The sequence below is a fragment of the Giraffa tippelskirchi genome, chromosome 7 (genome assembly GCF_054371585.1).
Source record: "Giraffa tippelskirchi isolate mGirTip1 chromosome 7, T2T-mGirTip1v1.2.pri, whole genome shotgun sequence".
NCBI lineage: Eukaryota > Metazoa > Chordata > Mammalia > Artiodactyla > Giraffidae > Giraffa > Giraffa tippelskirchi.
In genome coordinates this window covers 94,101,026-94,121,488 of record NC_137281.1, presented here as the reverse complement: position 1 = coordinate 94,121,488, position 20,463 = coordinate 94,101,026, and the positions used below count along the sequence as shown (strand labels likewise).

At 38.2% G+C, this 20,463-nt stretch overlaps 1 long non-coding RNA gene across 20 annotated transcripts in view; it reads right to left on the bottom strand.

Annotated features, from left to right (window-relative positions):
- Positions 1 to 20,463, bottom strand: part of LOC145512748 (uncharacterized) — a 630,718-nt gene that overhangs the window by 590,929 nt on the left and 19,326 nt on the right. For 11 of the 20 annotated variants that reach the window (XR_014058734.1, XR_014058753.1, XR_014058750.1 and 8 more), the window contains one exon: positions 14,702 to 14,844. This is a non-coding gene — a long non-coding RNA (uncharacterized LOC145512748). Of the gene's footprint in view, positions 1 to 8,284; positions 10,509 to 13,597; positions 14,845 to 20,463 lie in introns of those variants that run through there. The other 9 variants (XR_014058740.1, XR_014058742.1, XR_014058739.1 and 6 more) reach the window with 4 other exon arrangements.

The following is a 20,463-nucleotide window of genomic DNA, read 5'->3' as shown; positions in this document are numbered from 1 at the left end:
CCTGCATACAGGTTTCTCAAGAGACAGGTCAGATGGTCTAGTATTCCCATCTCTTTCAGAATTTTCCACAGTTGATTGTGATCCACACAGTCAAAGGCTTTGGCATAGTCAATAAAGCAGAAATAGATGTTTTTCTGGAACTCTCTTGCTTTTTCGTTGATCCAGCGGATATTGGCAATTTGATCTCTGGTTCCTCTAACTTTTCTAAAACCAGCTTGAACATCTGGAAGTTCACGGTTCACATATTGCTGAAGCCTGGCTTGGGGAATTTTGAGCATTACTTTACTAGCATGTGAGATGAGTGCAATTGTGCGGTAGTTTGAGCATTCTTTGGCATTGCCTTTCTTTGGGATTGGAACGAAAACTGACCTTTTCCAGTTCTGTGGCCACTGCTGAGTTTTCCAGATTTGCTGGCATATCGAGTGCAGCACTTTCACAGCATCACCTTTGAGGATTTGAAATAGCTCAACTGGAATTCCATCACCTCCACTAGCTTTGTTCGTAGTGATGCTTTCCAAGGCCCACTTGACTTCACATTCCAGGATGTCTGGCTCTAGGTGAGTGATCACACTCTCGTGATTATCTGTCGTGAAGATCTTTTTTGTACAGTTCTTCTGTGTATTCTTGCCATCTCTTCTTAATATCTTCTGCTTCTGTTAGGTCCATACCATTTCTGTCCTTTATCGAGCCCATCTTTGCATGAAATGTTCCTTTGGTATCTCTAATTTTCTTGAAGAGATCTCTAGTCTTTCCCAATCTGTTGTTTTCCTCTATTTCTTTGCACTGATCGCTGAGGAAGGCTTTCTTATCTCTCCTTGGTATTCTTTGGAACTCTGCATTGAGATGGGAATATCTTTCCTTTTCTCCTTTGCCTTTTGCTTCTCTTCTCTTCCCAGCTATCTGTAAGGCCTCCTCAGACAGCCATTTTGCTTTCTTGCATTTCTTTCCATGGGGATTTTCTTGATCCCTGTCTCCTGTACAATGTCACAAACCTCTGTCCATAGTTCGTCAGGCACTCTGTCTATCAGGTCTAGTCCCTTAAATCTATTTGTCACTTCCACTGTGTACTCATAAGGGATTTGATCTAGGTCATACCTGAATGGCCTAGTGGTTTTCCCTACTTTCTTCAATTTAAGTCTGAATTTGGCAATAAGCAGTTCATGATCTGAGCCACAGTCTGCTCCTGTTCTTGTTTTTGCTGACTGTATAGAGCTTCTCCATCTTTGGCTGCAAAGAATATAATCAATCTGATTTCGGTGTTGATCATCTGGTGATGTCCACGTGTAGAGTCTTCTCTTGTGTTGTTGGAATAGGGTGTTTGCTATTACCAGTGCGTTCTCATGGCAAAACTCTATTAGCCTTTGCCCTGCTTCATTCTGTACTCCAAGGCCAAACTTGCCTGTTATGCCAGGTGTTTCTTGACTTCCTACTTTTGCATTACAGTCCCCTATAAGGAAAAGGACATCTTTTTTGGGTGTTAGTTCTAGGAGGTCTTGTAGGTCTTCATAGAACCGTTCAACTTCAGCTTCTTCAGCGTTACTGGTCGGGGCATAGACTTGGATTACCGTGATATTGAATGGTTTGCCTTGGAAACGAACAGAGATCATTCTGTCGTTTTTGAGATCAATTCTTCAGTGCTCATCTTTCTTTATAGTCCAATTCTCACATTCATATATGACTACTGGAAAAATTATAGCTTTGACTAGATGGACTTTTGTTGGTAAAGTAATGTCTCTGCTTTTTAATATGCTGTCTAGGTTGGCCATAGCTTTTCTTTCAAGGAGCAAGTGTCTTAATTTCATGGCTGCTGTCACCATCTGCAGTGATTTTGGAGTCCCCCAAAATAAAGTCTGTCACTGCTTCCATTGTCTCCCCATCTATTTGCCATGAAGTGATGAGACCGGATGCCATGATCTTAGTTTTCTGAATGTTTTGTTTTAGGCCAACTTTTTCACTCCTCTTTCACTTTCATCAAGAGACTCTTCAGTTCTTCACTTTCTGCCATAAGGGTCGTGTCATCTGTGTATCTGAGGTTATTGATATTTCTCTCAGCAATCTTGATTCCAGCTTGTGCTTCATCCAGCCCAGCATTTCTTATGATGTACACTGCATATAAGTGAAATAGCAGGGTGAAAATATATAGCCTTCACGTACTCTTTTCCTGATTTGGAACCAGTCTGTTGTTCCATGTTCAGTTCTGTTGCTTCTTTACCTGCAAACAGATTTCTCGGGAGGCAGGTAGGTGGTCTTGTATTCCCATCTCTTTAAGAATTTTCCAGAGTTTGTGGTGGTCTACACAGTCAAAGGTTTTGGCATAGTCAATAAAGCAAAAGTAGATGTTTTTCTGGAACTCTCTTGCTTTTTCGATGATTCAACGGATGCTGGCAATTTAATCTCTGGTTTCTCTGCCTTTCCTAATTCCAGCTTGAACATCTGGAAGTTCACAGTTCACATACTGTTGAAGCCTGGCTTGGAGAATTTTTAGCATTATTTTGCTACCATGTGAGATGAGTGCAATCGTGCATAGTTTGAACTGTCTTTGGTGTTGCCTTTCTTTGGGATTGGAATGAAAACTGACCTTTTCCAGTCCTGTGGCCACTGCTGAGTTTTCCAGATGTGCTGGCATATTGAGTGCAGCAGTTTCACAGGATCATCATTTAGGATTTGGAATAGCTCAACTGGAATTCCATCACCTACACCTGACTTCACATTCCAGGATGTCTGGCTCTAGTTGAGTGATCACACTATTGTGATTATCTGGGTTGTGAAGATATTTTTTGTATAGTTCTTCTGTGTATTCCTGTCACCTCTTCTGAATATCTTCTGCTTCTGTTAGGTCCATACCTTTTCTGTCCTTCATTGTGTTCATTTTTGCATGAAATGTTCCCTTGGTATCTCTAATTTTCTTGATGAGATCTCTAGTGTTTCCCATTCTATTGTTTTCTGCTATTTCTTTGCATTGATCACTGAAGAAGGTTTTCTTATCTCTCCTCGATGTTGTTTGGAACTCTGCATTCAAATGGGTATATCTTTCCTTTTCTCCTTTGCCTTTCGCTTCTCTTTTCTCAGCTATTTGTAAGGCCTTATCATTCAACCATTTTGCCCTTTTGCATTTCTTTTCCTTGGGGATGGTCTTGATCCCTGCCTCCTGTACAATGTCAGGAACCTCAGTCCCTAGTTCTTCAGGCACTCTGTCTATCAGATCTAATTCCTTGAATCTATTTGTCACTTCCACTGTATAATTGTAAGGGATTTGATTTAGGTCATTACCTCCTCCATAGTTTGGCCTCAGGTCAAGCAACATAATTCTTTGGTTTCTGCCAAACACCAACAAGAATCAGCCATAGATATACATATACCCTCTCCCTTCCATCTCCCTCCCCATCCTACCCCTCTAGGTTGTTACAGAGCCCCGGTTTGAGTTCCCTGAGTCATACAGCAAATTCCCATTGGCTATCTATTTTTAAAGTAGAAAGTATATACTGAAATTTAAAAGTAGGGTATCCATGAAGGCATGCTACAAATTAAAAACTTTTTAAAAAAATCTTGTCTGAGGAAATAACTTTAAACACCTAGGGTTTTACTTTTTCCCTTTCATTGGTCTTAATTCTTATATTAGTCTGAATAATGTAGTAGGGGTGGGTGGAAAACAACCTTTGTTGTTGCTCAATAAAGTATGTTTGTGTGTTAGATACTCTGAGGAATCTTTGGAAAAGGAATAGACTTGCAAAATATTTAACCAGCCAGGCTCCCCAACTTGATGACAGCTAAAATTATCTACTCCAAACTGCCAGTGACACACTTCTTGAGACCAGATATTAGACTTTTCTTAGGTGGGGTTTCAGAAACATCTGACGTTTGGGGACCAGCATTCTTTGTGCATTTATATAGAGAGTGGTTTTTATTTTGCCATTTCCCCAGTGGACAGAGCATTCTTGAGCTGGTCCTGAGTGTTCCCCTGGCTCCATAATGCATGAGTCTCTTATGGATACAGCTGATTTGGGAAGAAGCACAATGTATAATAACCCAGTATAAATTATAAGGAACTGGAGTGGAACCCAGGCATATTGTAAGTCATTCATGAATAAAACTCAGAATGCTTAAGGCTGGATGCACTATATTTCCACAAGCCCAGCTCCCTGCTATGATTTAGATCTAACAGAATAAACATGTTGTTTGTCTTTCTATTGGCAGTGTGCTTATAATGAATTATATGGCTTCCATAAGTGTACTAAAGATTGGATGAATTAATTTTCCTGTTTGGTGACACCAGCTTGTCCTATTCCAATGCAAAGTGTCAGTGATGTCAGAACTGTGCTTGATCATAAAATATGAATATGTGTACTCAGGTTTGAATATAGACCTATGAATTCTTTTTTATTAGATATTTAAAATGTGTGTGTATACACACACACATCCTTACATACAAATATATTGCTCGTTCTTAGAGTCCAGTACATTAATGCAGTCTATATATCCCTTTAATATCAATAACATATATTGATTTCAAAGGAAATTAACTTAAGGTAAGCTATATATTCATTCTCTAAAACTTCTTGTCTGAAAGTCTAGAAGCAAAAATCTTACCCTGCATGACTTGATCAGGGAGCAAAACCTGAATAGCCATGCTTGTCCTGTGTTTTGATGTAGCGTGAGTTCAAATATATTCTTTAGACTATAAGGCTCTAGTTTTGACAAAAATTATTTAAAAATTTTAGTTTTTCAATTTCCCAATGATATTATAAAAACATAATACTATGTTTAAAGGATTTTGCCATAAATCTAAAGGCAGGAGAGATATTAACGATGCATGTGCCACCTTTCCCCAGGTTCCACACACATACACCTGAAGATCCACTCTGACTGGTAAGGCTATCTTTAAAAATTACAGTTATACTTCAACAACAACAAAAAAATACCTTAAGTCAGTCAAAAAACTACAGACATAAAATGAGGATCGGGGAAAAATTTAAGAATAATTTTCAACATCAAGATATAAAATAAAAGTTAAAGAAAATAAACACATTTCTCTAGTCAATTTAACTATAATAGAGTCATTGATGAATGGTCTTTTTTCTGGCTTTAAAAAAAGGAAAATATTAAATTTTGCTTTATGACATTCAATACTGTGTTAAAACATACATGGCTGTATTTATTATCTTCCCTTCAAACACACACACATACACACATACCCACTGTCAGAAAAAACCTGACGAAGACAGGTGCATGCATGAATGGCGTTCTGTTACACATTGTAACCACTTTAATATCTGTTCAGTTTAGTTCAGTCACTCAGTCGGGTCCGACTCTTTGCACCCCCATGGACTGCAGCACGCCAGGCCTCCCTGTCCATCACCAACACCTGTAGTTTACACAAACTCATGTCCATTGAGTCGGTGATGCATTCCATCCATCTCATCCTCTGTCGTCCCCTTCTCCTCCTGCCCTCAATCCTCCCCAGCATTAAGGTCTTTTCAAATGAGGCAGTTCTTCGCAGCAGGTGGCCACAGTATTGGAGTTTCAGCTTCAGCATCAGTTTTTTCAATGAACATTCAGGACTGATTTCCTTTAGGATGGACTGGTTGGATCTCCTTGCATTGCAAGGGACTCTCAAGAGTCTTCTCCAATACCACAGTTCAAAAGCATCAGTTCTTCAGGGCTCACCTTTCTTTACAGTCCAATTCTCACATCCATACATGACTACTGGAAAAATCATAGCTTTGACTAGACGAACATTTGTTGGCAAAGTAATGTCTCTGCTTTTTAACATGCTGTCTAGTTTGGTCATAACTTTTCTTCCAAAGAGCAAGCATCTTTTAATTTCATGGCTGCAGTCACCATCTACAGTGATTTTGCAGACAAAGAAAACAAACTCTCGCACTGTTTCCACTATTTCCCCATCTATTTGTGATGGGACCAGATGCCATGATCTTAGTTTTCTGAATGTTGAGTTTTAAGCCAGCTTTTTCACTCTCCTCTTTCACTTTCATCAAGAGGCTCTTTAGTTCTTCTTCACTTTCTGCCATAAGGGTGGTGTCATCTGCATATCTGAGGTTATTGATATTTCTCCCGGCAATCTTGATTCCACCTTGTGCTTCCTCCAGCCCAGCGTTTCTCATGATGTACTCTGCATATAAGTTAAATAAGCAGGGTGACAATATACAGCCTTGACGTACTCCTTTCCCTATTTGGAACCAGTCAGTTGTTCCATGTTCAGTTCTAATTGTTGCTTCCTGATCTGCATACAAATTTCTCAAGAGGCAGGTCAGGTGGTCTGGTATTCCCATCTCTTTCAGAATTTTCCACAGTTTGTTGTGGTCCACACAGTCAAAGGCTTTCTTTGGCATAGTCAATAAAGCAGAATTAGGTGTTTTTCTGGAACTCTCTTACTTTTTTGATGATCCAATGGATGTTGGCAATTTGATCTCTGGTTCCTCTGCCTTTACTAAATCCAGTTGAACATCTGGAATTTCATGGTTCCAGTACTGGTGAAGCCTGGCTTGGAGAATATTGAGCAATACTTTACTAGCATGTGAGATGAGTGCAATTGTGCAATAGTTTGAGCATTCTTTGGCATTGCCTTTCTTTGGGATTGGAATGAAAAATGACCTTTTCCATTCCTGTGGCTACTGCTGAGTTTTCCAGATTTGCTGGCATATTGAGTGCAGCACTTTCACAGGATCATCTTTTAGGATTTGAAATAGCTCAGCTGGAATTTCACCACTTCCACTAGCTTTGTAGTGATGCTTCCTAAGGCCCACTTGACTTCACATTCCAGGATGTCTTGCTCTAGGTGAGTGATCACACCATGTGGTGATCTGGGTATGAAGATCTTTTTTGTATAGTTTTTCTGTGTATTCTTGCCACCTCTTCTTAATATCTTCTGCTTCTGTTAGGTCCATACTATTTCTGTCCTTTATGGTGCCCATCTTGGCATGAAATGTTACCTTTGTATTCTCATTCTATTGTTTTCCTCTATTTCTTTCCACTGATCACTGAGGAAGGCTTTCTTATCTCTCCTTGTTATTCTTTGGAACTCTGCGTTCAAATGGGTATATCTTTCCTTTTTTCCTTTGCTTTTCGCTTCCTGTCTTTTCACAGCTATTTGTAAGGCCTCCTCAGACAACCATTTTGCCTTTTTGCATTTATTATTCTTGGGGATGGTCTTGATCCCTGCCTCCTGTATGATGTCACGAACCTCCATCCATAGTTCTTCAGGCACTCTGTCTATCAGATCTAATCCCTTGAATCTATTTCTCACTTCCACTGTATAATAGTCAGGGATTTGATTTAGGTCACACCCAAATGGTCTAGTGGTTTTCTCCACTTTCTTCAATTTAAGTCTGAATTTGGCAATAAGGAGTTCATGATCTGAGCCATAGTCAGTTCCCAGTCTTGTTTTTACTGACTGTATAGAACTTCTCCATCTTTGGCTGCAAAGAATATAATCAATCTGATTTTGGTATTGACCATCTGGTGATGTCCATGTATAGTCTTCTCTTGTGTTGTTGGAAGAGGGTGTTTGCTATGACCAGCGCGTTCTCTTGGCATATATATAAAACCTAATACATATATATTATATATAACCTAATATAGCTTAGCCAGTCACAAAGGATGTATAAAAATGGGAAAGAGGTGAAACTCTTTTCTGTTTTCTCTAACAGATAAACAGAATCTGAGCATGAGCAATTAATAATTCTTAACTCAGAAGAAGAGATTAAAGAGGGGATGCTCTCCTGTGCAGTAAAGTATCAAATCTTAATCGAAAACCATAAATGCCACCATGTTTAAGAGGATATTTGTTCTGTAAGGAATATATGTTATCATTGTTATTGTTGAGTCTATTTGTATTATTACAACTATTCCTGTCACTTACTGACATGACGTTGTTTAGCAAATTATATGTTCAGATTAAATAAGTGTCTAGGATTATGAGAGGGGCTTGAAATAGTTTGAGCAAACCAAACTTCCAAATATATGTTCTTGGCTCTGATAACATATTAATCTGGTGCAATGTCAGAGTTCCTAGGTTCTCTTTGTTTCTCTTTACTTAATGTGAATGTATCTCAATAGCAGGTCTGATACAACTCACCATAACACTCAGAGTTGACATTTGCAAATAAAAGTTACTTTTCAAGTCAAATTCAGTGAAGAGATAATGACAAGAATATGACAAATATTGCTAGTAAACTTTAGAAAACAGTAGCAAAAATAGTAGCTTTTTATATTTGCAAACCATTTAAAGATTAACAATTTCATGATTAAGTTCTTAAGTCAGAAACTATTTCCAGTCCTTATAAAAGTTTGTTTATTAATTTACAATAGAAATGTCTTTGAAAGTTAATCAGAGGTAGTCAAAACCAAGACTTTACAATGGATTTGAAATCTACCACTGTGCATGGACTTTAAACTTTTATAGTTATTGCCTTCAATTTTTCTAATATATCTGTTAAAATTTCATCCCATGAAAATCCTCTAAAACGTGACTGCATCATTCTGCTGGGAGTGTGGCAACTCAACTAGCAGTTCTGACATTCAAACTGCTGTTGGTGTTTTATCTTCTTTGTTTTGCTTACCCCAAACAGGCCTGATAGCCACTTGCCTGGAGCTAGGTCAGGGCAGAGAAGCCTTCTGAGCTGACTTGCAGAGGATGCTGCAAGCCCTTTTGCAACCTTTCTTCTTAGCAGTAAGTGGGCTTCCTCTGTGCCATTTCCACACTTTTAAATATTTCAGTCAATAGGATCCCACAGGAGCACAAAAATGTCTGACTCTTGCTTATTCTTTCCTCTCACATCTTTTCTTCCTCAGAGCTAGGGGTGAGAGGTTGATGGGGTGGGGGTTAGGTTTTGATACTGAGAAAGGCAAGTAAGGATTTTAAAACTTGGCATTTTTCAATGAACAATCAGATATTGTTTTCAGAAAGTTTCCTCTTAGCACTGTTCATGATAACGTCAATGCTAATAATAAAAATAAAAACTATTGGTCAGTGCTACAGTCAGGAACTTCTACACTTTCAAATTTAATTAACTTAAAAATTAATTAACAATAGAAAAAACTGAGAAATTGATATAGAGTACCAACTTTTCATTTTCCTATGAAAGGTAATTTGAATAATTACTATCTTTATCACCATTGTATTATGAAAAGACAATTTGATACCAATATAGTAGAAAGAATCCCTGAATAAGATGTGTTATCCTGTTAAATCAAATACATTTGACTAAATAAAATGCTTACTACTTTTTGTTTTTGTTTTTAATTTTGCCAGCCTAATAATATCATCACCCACTGACCCAAACTGATACACAGCCAAGATATAAGCATATGCACAATGAGCAAAGAGTGTAGTTAAGTTTTCTAATCTTTTTTATTATATATTGTATCAGTGCTTTAGGACCTAGAAAGAATTTGACTAGATGGTTGGTTCTCAGAAACAGAATTTCAGTGATCTTCCAGATCTAACTACCTTAAGGCCCTCATCTTATAGGTAAAAAAAACTGAGGAGCAGCAAGACCCAATTTCTAAATACCACACAACTTCCCTCAATGAAAGGTGTCAGCCTCCAGCTGTATACAGCAATATGGTCACCTCTCAAATTTATAGTCAACATTTGAGTTTTAATTAAGTATCAGACACATTTACATGTTACCTTAGTTATGCTTATAGTTCAGTTAATCTTTTGTTGAACTTAGTAATCCCATTATGCATATAAGGAAAAAAAATCAATACATAACTGACCCAAATTCATAATGCTAGGAAGTATCAGAGTCGCCATTTGCTGCGATCTCCAAGTTAAATGCTTTTTATGCTTCAGTGTATAATTAGAGAGTATTTATTGTGTGGATCTATGGGACCAGCCCTCTGATTAGTACTATAGAATTTGCCAGCTAGGTTGAGAATCTTAGGGCTGTCATGAGAAGAAAAAAGGGGTTCCTTGAGTTTCAGTTGCCCTCTTCTATTTACTATGAGAAGAGAGAATGAAAAATCTATTTTAGTGAGAGTAATCCAATGTACAATATTCAGAAACTAAGATCATGGAATCTGGTTCCATCACTTCATGGCAAATAGATGGGGAAACAGTGGAAACAGTGGCTGACTTTATTTTGGGGGGCTCCAAAATCACTGCAGACGGTGACTGCAACCATGAAATTAAAAGACGCTTACTCCTTGGAAGGAAAGTTATGACCAACCTAGACAGCATATTAAAAAGCAGAGACATTACTTTGCCAGCAAAAGTCCATCTAGTCAAGGCTGTGGTTTTTCCAGTAGTCATGTATGGATGTGAGAGTTGGACTGTAAAGAAAGCTGAGCGCTGAAGAATTGATGCTCTTGAACTGTGGTATTGGAGAAGACTCTTGAGAGTCCCTTGGACTGCAAGGAGATCCAACCAGTCCATCCTAAAGGAGATCAGTCCTGGGTGTTCACTGGAAGGACTGAAGCTGAATCTGAAACTGCAATACTTTGGCCACCTGATGTGAAGAGCTGACTCATTTGAAAAGACCTTGATGCTGGGAAGGATTAAGGGCAGGAGGAGAAGGGGACAACAGAGTATGAGATGGTTGGATGGCATCACCAACTCAATGGACATAAGTTTGGGTAAACTCCGGGAGTTGGTGATGGACAGAGAAGACTGCAGTCCATGGGGCCACAAAGAGTCGGACGTGACAGAGCGACTGAACTGAACTGAACTGAATCCAATGCAGTACATGCCTAGAAATACAGGTCAAATCAGACAGATGCTCCCTCCAGATCCCTGTATGTTGGTTCTGTACCTCTTGAATCCAGACCTTAATGATGGCTCCCTCTTCCCAGTTTTGCATCATTTCCTGGTTAATTCTTTCAGTATTACCATGTGATATCTACTGTATTATTAAATCAAATTATGATTTATTTTATGCTACTATATACATTTTCATGTGCTTAGATGATATGCCTTAACTCTCCTCATCCTAGTACCAGACCTGTGTTCAAATCTCATTTCCTCCTGAGGAAAGTGTTATATTTTGAATGGTGCAGTCCTTTCAAGTAGAGGCCTAGAAATTATTTATTGTTTCCATTTTGGTTTACCAAGAGTAGAAAAATTGTATAATAATGAAATTTATCTCTAGTTGTATTATCTTACCTCTTGATTTCATACTTTTTATTCTCTTTTATGTTACTCTCTTCTATACTTATACCACCCCCAGCCCAAAAGAAACTAGCCCCTTAATACTTCCTACTAGATAAAACTGTGTAGTCCTTTCCAGAAAATTTGTCTTCTTTCTGACACATTCCTCTGTGTCCATATCTCAGCTATATGTCACCTGGCACAGAAGTTGAGCTGATAAGTCAATTAGCACTAAAATATGATGACCAGAAGAAGTAATTCATTATTCTATTCATGGAAGTATTAGATTATAACTGGGGATATTTGGAAACATACATTTTAACCTATTCACTCAACTTTTATCCAAGTCTATGCCCCTACCAGTACTGCTAAAGAAGCTGAAGCTGAATGGTTTTATGAAGACCTATAAGACTTTCTAGAACTAATACCCAAAAAAGATGTCCTTTTCATTATAGGGGACTGGAATGCAAAAGTAGAAAATATAGAGATACCTGGAGTAACAGGCAAATTTGGCCATGGAGTAAAAAACAAAGCAGGTCAAAGACTAACAGAGTTTGGCCAAGACAAGGCACTGGTCATAGCAAACACCCTCTTCCAATAACACAAGAGAAGACTCTACACATGGACCTCACCAGATGGTCAATACCAAAATCAGATTGATTATATTCTTTGCAGCCAAAGATGGAGAAGCTCTACACAGTCAGGAAAAAAAAAACAACAAAAAAAAACGGGAGCTGACTGTGGCATAGACCATGAACTCCTTATTGCCACATTCAGACTTAAATTGAAAAAAGTAGGGAAAACCACTAGACCATTCGGGTATGACCTAAATCAAATCCCTTATTATTATATAGTGGAAGTGAGAAATAGATTCAAGGGATTAGATCTGATAGACAGAGTGCCCGAAACTATGGATGGAGGTCCCTGACATTGTACAAGAGGCAGTGATTAAGAACCATCACCAAGAAAAAGAAATGCAAAAGGGCAAAATGGTTGTCCTAGGAGGCATTCAAATAGCTGACAAAAGAAGAGATGCAAAAGGCAAAGGAGAAAAGGAAGAGATACCCATTTGAATGCAGAGTTTCAAAGAATAACAAGGAGAGAAAAGGAAGCCTTCTTCCGTGATCCATGCAAAGAAATAGAGGAAAACAACAGAAATGGAAAGACTAAAGAGAAATCTCTTCAATAAAATTAGAAACCAAGGGAACATTTCATGCAAAAATGGGCACAATAAAGGACAGAAATGGTATGGACTTAACAGAAGCAGAAGATATTAAGAAGAGGTGGCAACAATACACAGAAGAACTATACAAAAAAGATCTTCACGACCCAGATAACCATGATGGTGTGATCACTCACCTAGAGCCAGACATCCTGGAATGCGAAGTCAAGTGGGCCTTAGGAAGCATCACTATGAACAAAGCCAGTGGAGGTGATGGAATTTCAGTTGAGCTATTTCAAATTCTAAAAGATGATGCTGTGAAAGTGCTGCATTCAATATGCCAACAAATCTGGAAAACTCAGCAGTGGCCATAGGACTGGAAAAGGTCAGTTTCATTCCAATCCCAAAGAAAGGCAATGCCAAAGACTGTTCAAACAACTGCACAACTGCATTTATCTCACATGCTAGTAAAGTATTGCTCAAAAATCTTGAAGCCAGGCTTCAACAGTACATGAAAGCTTCCAGATGTTCAAGCTGGATTTAGAAAAGGCAGAGGAACCAGAAATCAAATTGCCAACATCCATTGGATCATCGAAAAAGCAATAGAGTTCCAGAAAAATATTTACTCTTGCTTTATTGATTATGCCAAAGCCTTTGACTGTGTGAACTACAACAAACTCTGGAAAATTCTTAAAGAGATGGGAATACCAGACCTCCTGACCTGCCTCCTGAGAAATCTGTATGCAGGTCAAGAAGCAACAGTTAGAACTGAACATAGAACAGACCTGTTCCAAATCAGGGAAGGAGTAAGTCAAGGCTATATATTTTCACCCTGCTTATTTAACTTACATGCAGAGTAAGTCATGCAAAATGCCGAGCTAGATGAAGCACAAGCTGGAATCAAAATTTCTGGGAGTAATATCAATAACCTCAGTTATGCAGATGACACCACCCTTATGGCAGAAAGCAAAGAAGAACTAAAGAGCCTCTTGATGAAAGTGAGCCTCATCAAGAGGCTCTTTAAGATCATGGCATCCAGTCCCATTGCTTCATGGCAAATAGATGGGGAAACAATGGAAACAGTGAGAGACTTTATTTTGGGGGGCTCCAAAATCACTGCACACAGTGACTGCAGTCATGTAATTAAAAGACACTTGCTCCTTAGAAGAAAAGTTATGACCAAGCTAGACAGCATATTAAAAACCTGAGCCATTACTTTGCCAACAAAGATCCGTCTAGTCAAATCTATGGTTTTTCTAGTAGTCATGTATGGATGTGAGATTTGGACTATAAAGAAAGCTGAGTGCTGAAGAATTGATGCTTTTAAATTTTGCTATTGGAGAAGACTTTTGAGAGCCCCTTGGGCTGCAAGGAGATCCAACCAGTCCATCCTAAAGGAAATCAGTCCTGAATATTCTTTGGAAGGACTGATGTTGAAGCTGAAACTCCAATACTTTGGCCACCTGCTGCAAAGAACTGACTCATTTGAAAAGACGCTGATGCTGGGAAAGATTGAAGGCAGGAGGAGAAGGGGACAATGGAGGATGAGATGGTTGGATGACATCACTGACTCTATGGACATGAGTTTGAGTAAGCTCCAGGAGTCGAGATTGACAGAGAAGCCTGGCTTGCTTCAGTCCATGAGGTGGCAAATAGTTGGACACGATTGAGTGATTGAACTGAACTGAACTCAACTCAACTTTGAATTAATTTCTGAGTACACATTAGAGTTCTGAACTATTTCACCATTGTAAAGCTTTTTAATTCATTATACTGCAAAATCCTTGTGTTTTGATATATATTGTTTAACAAACAGTTTAACTAATATTTGGTTTCCTATTTTCTTACACATACATATCTGCTAAGCAAAGATTCTGGTCATGATGAAGTAACAAGGATATAACCTTACTGTACTGATATAATCCTAGCCAACAGCCAAGAAACTCATCTTTTTAAACAGTCTGTGTAGTCTTATCATTGTAGAGGGATAATTTTCTTTCACATGTTAGAATACTGACTATAAAACACATGATTCTCCAGTATTATCATCACATCTTTAATGGTCCAGCAATATCAGCTTTAAAATCACTGGTATAACACTCACTGTACACAGACTTGGTGCAAAGTTCTCAAAATATGAAATTAAATAATCCAAAGGCTCTGCCTTGATATTCCCAGGGTCTACTTTCTAATATGGATACCCTTGGCTTTTGCATCCACAACATTTGCCTGGGTTGCTCACTTCCCTCACTTTTACTGTTTATTTCTTAACCAACTAGAGGTCCCCTCAGGACAGAGCACTTAACACTTTATAATTTTTATTCCGAAGCACTGTGCATTCAGGTATTTTTTGCATAGGAGATAGTATAGTAGCTGCTCCTAGGGAGAAACTAAACAAGTAGGTAGCAGAAAGTGAGGTTAAAATCACTAACCTGAAGTGGACATTTCTCTGGATTTGAATCCCAGCTCTTCTACTTTTGAGCTAACAGACTTAGGGCAAGTCTCTAACCTTTAGGCCTCCCCCAGAGTTGGGCATGACTGAAGCGACTTAGCAGCAGCAGCAGCAGTTCCTTATCTGAAAAACAAAAATAGAGTAATTACCTTTTATTTTTTATGAGGATTAAGTGATATAATGCATGTAAACCATTTTTCACATTATTAGCACATAGTAAGTCCTTAAAATTTTCATTTATTATTATTATTAATTATTATTATTATTAATAATTATTACTACTACTATTACTAAAGGGGAAGAGAAGAGAAATAGAAATATTAGCTTACTGAGACTTTTTAAAGAGGGATGCATTCTTATGGATCTTTAGCCAGAGAAGTGTCAAGTTTGAGGAAATCATTGTTTTGAGAGTTAAACAAAGGACCAGTAAAGGAAGATGGAAAAGAGGAGGAAAGACAAAAAGAGCATGGAATGTGAAGTAAAGAGGCAGAATAACTTAAATCATGGACCATGGAATTTGATGTTTCTCTTTTCCAGGTAATTTTGGGTGCCTATGTTTATAAGTTTAACAATAATAATATGCTTAAATTGGAATAAAATAAAATAAATGCTTAAAATGGAATAAAAATAGATATTGCTTATTTTAGAGAAAAGAAAGTGTTCAGAATTTGCCGACTATGTAGAGAGATTTTCCTTGTACTAGTTCAAATGAAAATAAGATTAATAATGAATCTAAATCAGGCCAAGCCTTCCAATTTTTGACTCCTGGAACTTGTATCAATAAACTCTTCCAGCATTAGATTTGCAAGAAATCAAAATTCATTCTGTAATCTTGGAATTTGAAAACTGTATTAGTTTCCTATTTCTGCCATAACAAATTATCCCAAACCTGATTACTTCAAACAACATGATTTCATTCTGTTTCAGCTTTGGCGGTCAGAGGTCTGAAAAGGGTCTTACTGTGTTAAAATCAAGGTATGGGCAGGGCCCAGAGACCTTTGCCTGTCCCAGCTTCTAGACTCTGTATGCATTCCTTGGATGATGGTCCCCTTTCATCTTCAAAACTAGTAATGGCAGTCAAGTCTTTCTCACAGTGATTCCTCTGACACTCTTCTGCCTCTCTCTTCAGTATTTCTGTATTTTCTTGTGATTAGATTACATTGGACCCACTGGTTAATCAAGGATAACGTTTCCTTAGATCAAGGTCATCTGATAAGCAACCATAATCCCATCTGCAACCTTAATTTCTTTTTGCCATGTAAGGTAACATATTCAAAGGTTTCAGGGATTGGATATGGTAATTTTTGAAGTGTCCTATTCTGCCAATAAAAAAGGCTGAATGGTGAAAAATTGATGCTTTTGAACTGCGATGTTGGAGAAGACTCCTTAGAGTCCCTTGTAACTGCAGTCAATCCTAAAGGAATCAGTCCTGAATATTCATTGGAAGGACTAATGCTGCAGCTGAAGCTCCAGTACTTTGGCCACCTGATGTGAAGAACTGACTCATTGGAAAAGATTCTGATTCTGGGAAAGATTGAAGGCAGGAGGAGAAGGGGGCAACAGAGAATGAAATGATTCAATGGCATCATCGACTCAATGGACAAGAGTTTGAACAAGCTCCAGGAGATGGTTAAGAACAGGGAAGCCTGGTATGCTGCAGTCCATGAGGTCGCAAAGAGTCAGACATGACTGAGCGGCTAAACAACAGCAAATTCTGCTAACCATTAAGTGTGTACTCACTGCATTCTGCTTTAGCTTTTCATTCTTAGAGAAATTAAATAGAATAGATCTGAATTTTAATATATATGGGCAATTGATGCCATTAATGGAGGTTATTTCTGAAGTCCAGTTAGAAACAAATTCTCCTCATTTACTAACAGTTTGAGAAAACTGATTAACCTTTTTCTGCAAACAATTCATTTTAAATGAGAATTATAATATCTACCTCATATTGTTGCTGTGAGAATTAAATGAGTTAATTAAAGAAGTTAGGATAACAGCATCAGCAGTCCATAAATTTAGTTGTTGCTATTATTATTAGCCAATTTTATGATCTATAGACTCTCTTAAACATATATGTAGTTTTATACATTCATCAGTCATTATCAGTTGATCCATGAATTTAATTTGACCATTGATCCACCAGAATTTATTAAACATCTTTTGCAAAATGAACTGCATACTACACATAAGAATAACAAAAATACCTCACAACTATATAGCATTTACATTTTCACCTTTTTATCTTATCTGATCCTACTTAGGCTCCTACCCTTAGGAAGTTCTAGTCACCTTGAGAAAACAAGAGATTACAATCAAATTTAGCCAAACATCCCAGACATAGCTCTGAGGTTTTGCAACACTATGAATAAGCATTTGCTCAGGCTGAGAGTCATTAAGAGTAAGTCTAGGGATTAATGCGGAGAAGGCAATGGCACCCCACTCCAGTACTCTTGCCTGGAAAGTCCCATGGACGGAGGAGCCTGGTACGCTACAGGCCATGGGGTCGCTAAGAGTCGGACACGACTGAGCGACTTCACTTTCACTTTTCCCTTTCATGCACTGGAGAAGGAAATGGCAACCCACTTCAGTAGTCTTGCCTGGAGAATCCTAGGGACGGCGAAGCCTGGTGGGCTGCCGTCTATGGGGTCACACAGAGTCGGACACGACTGAAGCGACTTAGCAGCAGCAGCGGCATGGATTAATGAGCACCACACTGGGGAATGATAGTGAACACCATCTCAGTCGAGGTTGGGCTCTTCTCTCATATAGGGCTGTGAAGACTATACTCATTAGGTTAATGAAGTCCTAACATTTCAAAAGAAAAAACATCAAGAAAGTAGGCAAAAAGGAAAACAGCGTATGGTGTGATGGCTGGAATACTCCCATGGGTTCCTCCACTAAACAGTTAAATCTACGCCACACATTTCCAGGTTCATGCTTCTTCCAAACAAGGAGAGGTAGAAGTCCCAACACAAAATAATTTACACAAGATTTCTTAGGTCGTTACCTGAGAAAATCGTACAGGGCAAGCATTGGGTTTCTTTCCCCAGAGTTGGTATTTCGATATACCCTTTTGCTGTTTTGTATATTGATCACTGATTCTGACAGTCACTTCATCCTTTAGAGGATAGAGTAGGGGGAGTTTGAGTAGCATTCCTCAAGATAAAGAGAAGACTAATAAAAAATATGTGGAATGGGAACCCCCCCCAAAGAAACAATAGATGAGGGCACAAGATAAGAATTTCAGCCTGACTGTTTCATTCCTTCCACTCATCTCTTGAGTCTGGCTGCCCGGCTGAGCTTTGCTCCCAGGTGGATTTCTGGTAAGAGAAAGCCACCATTTGCTCACTTTACCCTGGGGCCACCCAGCTGCCAAGTGTCAGCTGAACAGAGGTGCATCAGAGGCCTGCAGTCAAAAGGCAGCAAGATGGCCAATTGCCATGAATTTCTGCAGGAAGTCTGGCAACTTGGCATCCTGCTGCTCTCCCCCTCCCCCAGGTTAATTGCTGAGAACCTCCAACATGAAAGCTGCTTATCCTACCAACTTCAGCTGCTGCCCTCCTTTCCCTATGCCACTTCAATTCCTACCTCCTTACACTCTGGAAGTAAAATGAAGTCACTCATACACCTGGCTCTACTTGTGAACCCACCTAACCTCTAACATAACTGTTTCTTTTCCCTCTTACACACCCCCATGGGTAAAGGCAGAATTGCCACATCCCCCTTGGACCTGATTGCTAGGCAACACTCAGCCATGTGAATTTGTCACTTCTGTTTGGCGCAAATTTCAATTTCACCTCCAACTGTAACACTGCTCGATATATTTTAGATGCCACTGTGGTTGGACGGCATCCCAGGAAAGATGTGAAGCGCTACTGCCAGGAATGAATGATTGGCATTGGGTAAAGCAATTCTCTGAACTCAGCCTTGGCATACCATTAATTGTTAAGTCTGTTCAGCTACCACCAACCTCTTGTCAGAATCGTGTCTATTGTAAGCCTTTGCGACAAGAGTCCAAATGGTAGAGCTCTCTCCCTCTGTAAGATCTGAAGAATTGTGTCGATAATGAAGCAGTGGATTTCTCAGCTCACAACATATTACTTCTTCCTACTTTCATCTATTGGCTGCACTTTCATGTGCAAAGAAAAAATAGTTCCACGTTTGAATATTACTGAGCTAAGAGCTGCCAATTCAGGTTCTAGCCCTGAATAAAAGATTTACCTTCCCTCCTCTCTTTATCACAGTCTGCTTTCTTTCATTCATGGTAACAATTAAATGCTGCTACAAGGAAAAAGTTATTAATAGGAAAAGATAAAATTAATGCTAAACATACTCTGATGACAATAAATACATAATATTTGACATGTAAAATTTACATACTGACATTAAATCAGAAAACATGCAACATGAAAACAATTATAATTTTTGAATAAACACATACCATCACTGGCAAGATATAATGCTATAATTCTCAAAGACTCCATCCAATGCAGTCTGCCCAATGTGTTTATATATATATGATATATATGTGTGTATATATATATACTGAATACATATATGTATATATGTGTATACTGAATATTATTTGTCCTTAATGACACATTCAATTGCCTAGCCACCTACATCCTTAAATACTACGCAATTGCTCTATTGACTCTAAGATGCTACAGTGTGGAAAGCTTTCATTTCTGTGAACTGTGCTAAATAAAGGTAAAAATAGTCAATCTGTTTTGATTCCTCTTCTACTGCCTCCAGCCACCAAATTTTCAACCGATTTTTTTTTTTCCCTCAAATCAAAACATCCTCAGAAAGCTTGGAAATATTTCCCTAGAATGAATCTAATTAAATAGAAGGAGTCAGTCAGTTATGAGTATGAATAGTGTTTCAGACTTTACATGCAGGTCCTGATTCATCAGACACAAAAAGAGTTTTTGTAACAGTGTGAATGAACCCTGAAGTGTGCATGTTCTTTTAAGAAAGGCCAAGGGTGCAGTTCTATTTTCTTAGCTCTGCTTTCATATTTATGTGTCTCATTTCCAGCTCATTGCTGATGCCTCAGTTGCGCTATCCATCACCACTTTTATCCTCCTTGTTCCTCAAAAAGAACATAAAATCCTTTTTTATGTGGTAGTAATATTATTGCAAATAAAAGCAAATACCAAAATCTTTATTAGTCTGCCAAAATAATAAACTATTTAATAAAAGCATGCTGTAAAAATAAGGTCATTTGCATCACTCAAGTTACTTGCAGGAAATACAGAGAATTATTGGTCAAAAAAATACAAACTGACAGCAATTACTTCTGTTGTTCATCTAACCACACTATTCAATAGGGTTAAATTTTTGTTGGTATTTTGCACATTTTCTAGGTTTAAATGCTTTTAATATTACTTAAAACTAGTTGCACATTGGACAGTTAAAAAAAAATCCAACTCTCACAAAATATTGATTTCCTCTTTGCAAAAAAGATTTTTGGTAAGGGAAAAGGACTAAGTAGATTGATCTCTTTTTGATATCTTTTTCACAAATGTGGAAGTTGACCTGCTGATAATCTTCATATTCTAAGATTTATTGCCTAAATATTTACCATTTTAATATTCAATATTGATTTTATTTGCTTTGGATTTGCATCCACTGTTCAGCTGTGTAATTTTTACCTCTTTGTATTCAGCTTTTGTCATTTCTGCATGCACACCAATATAAGATATTTTATTTGGGAAGGTTAGTTTAACAGTGAAA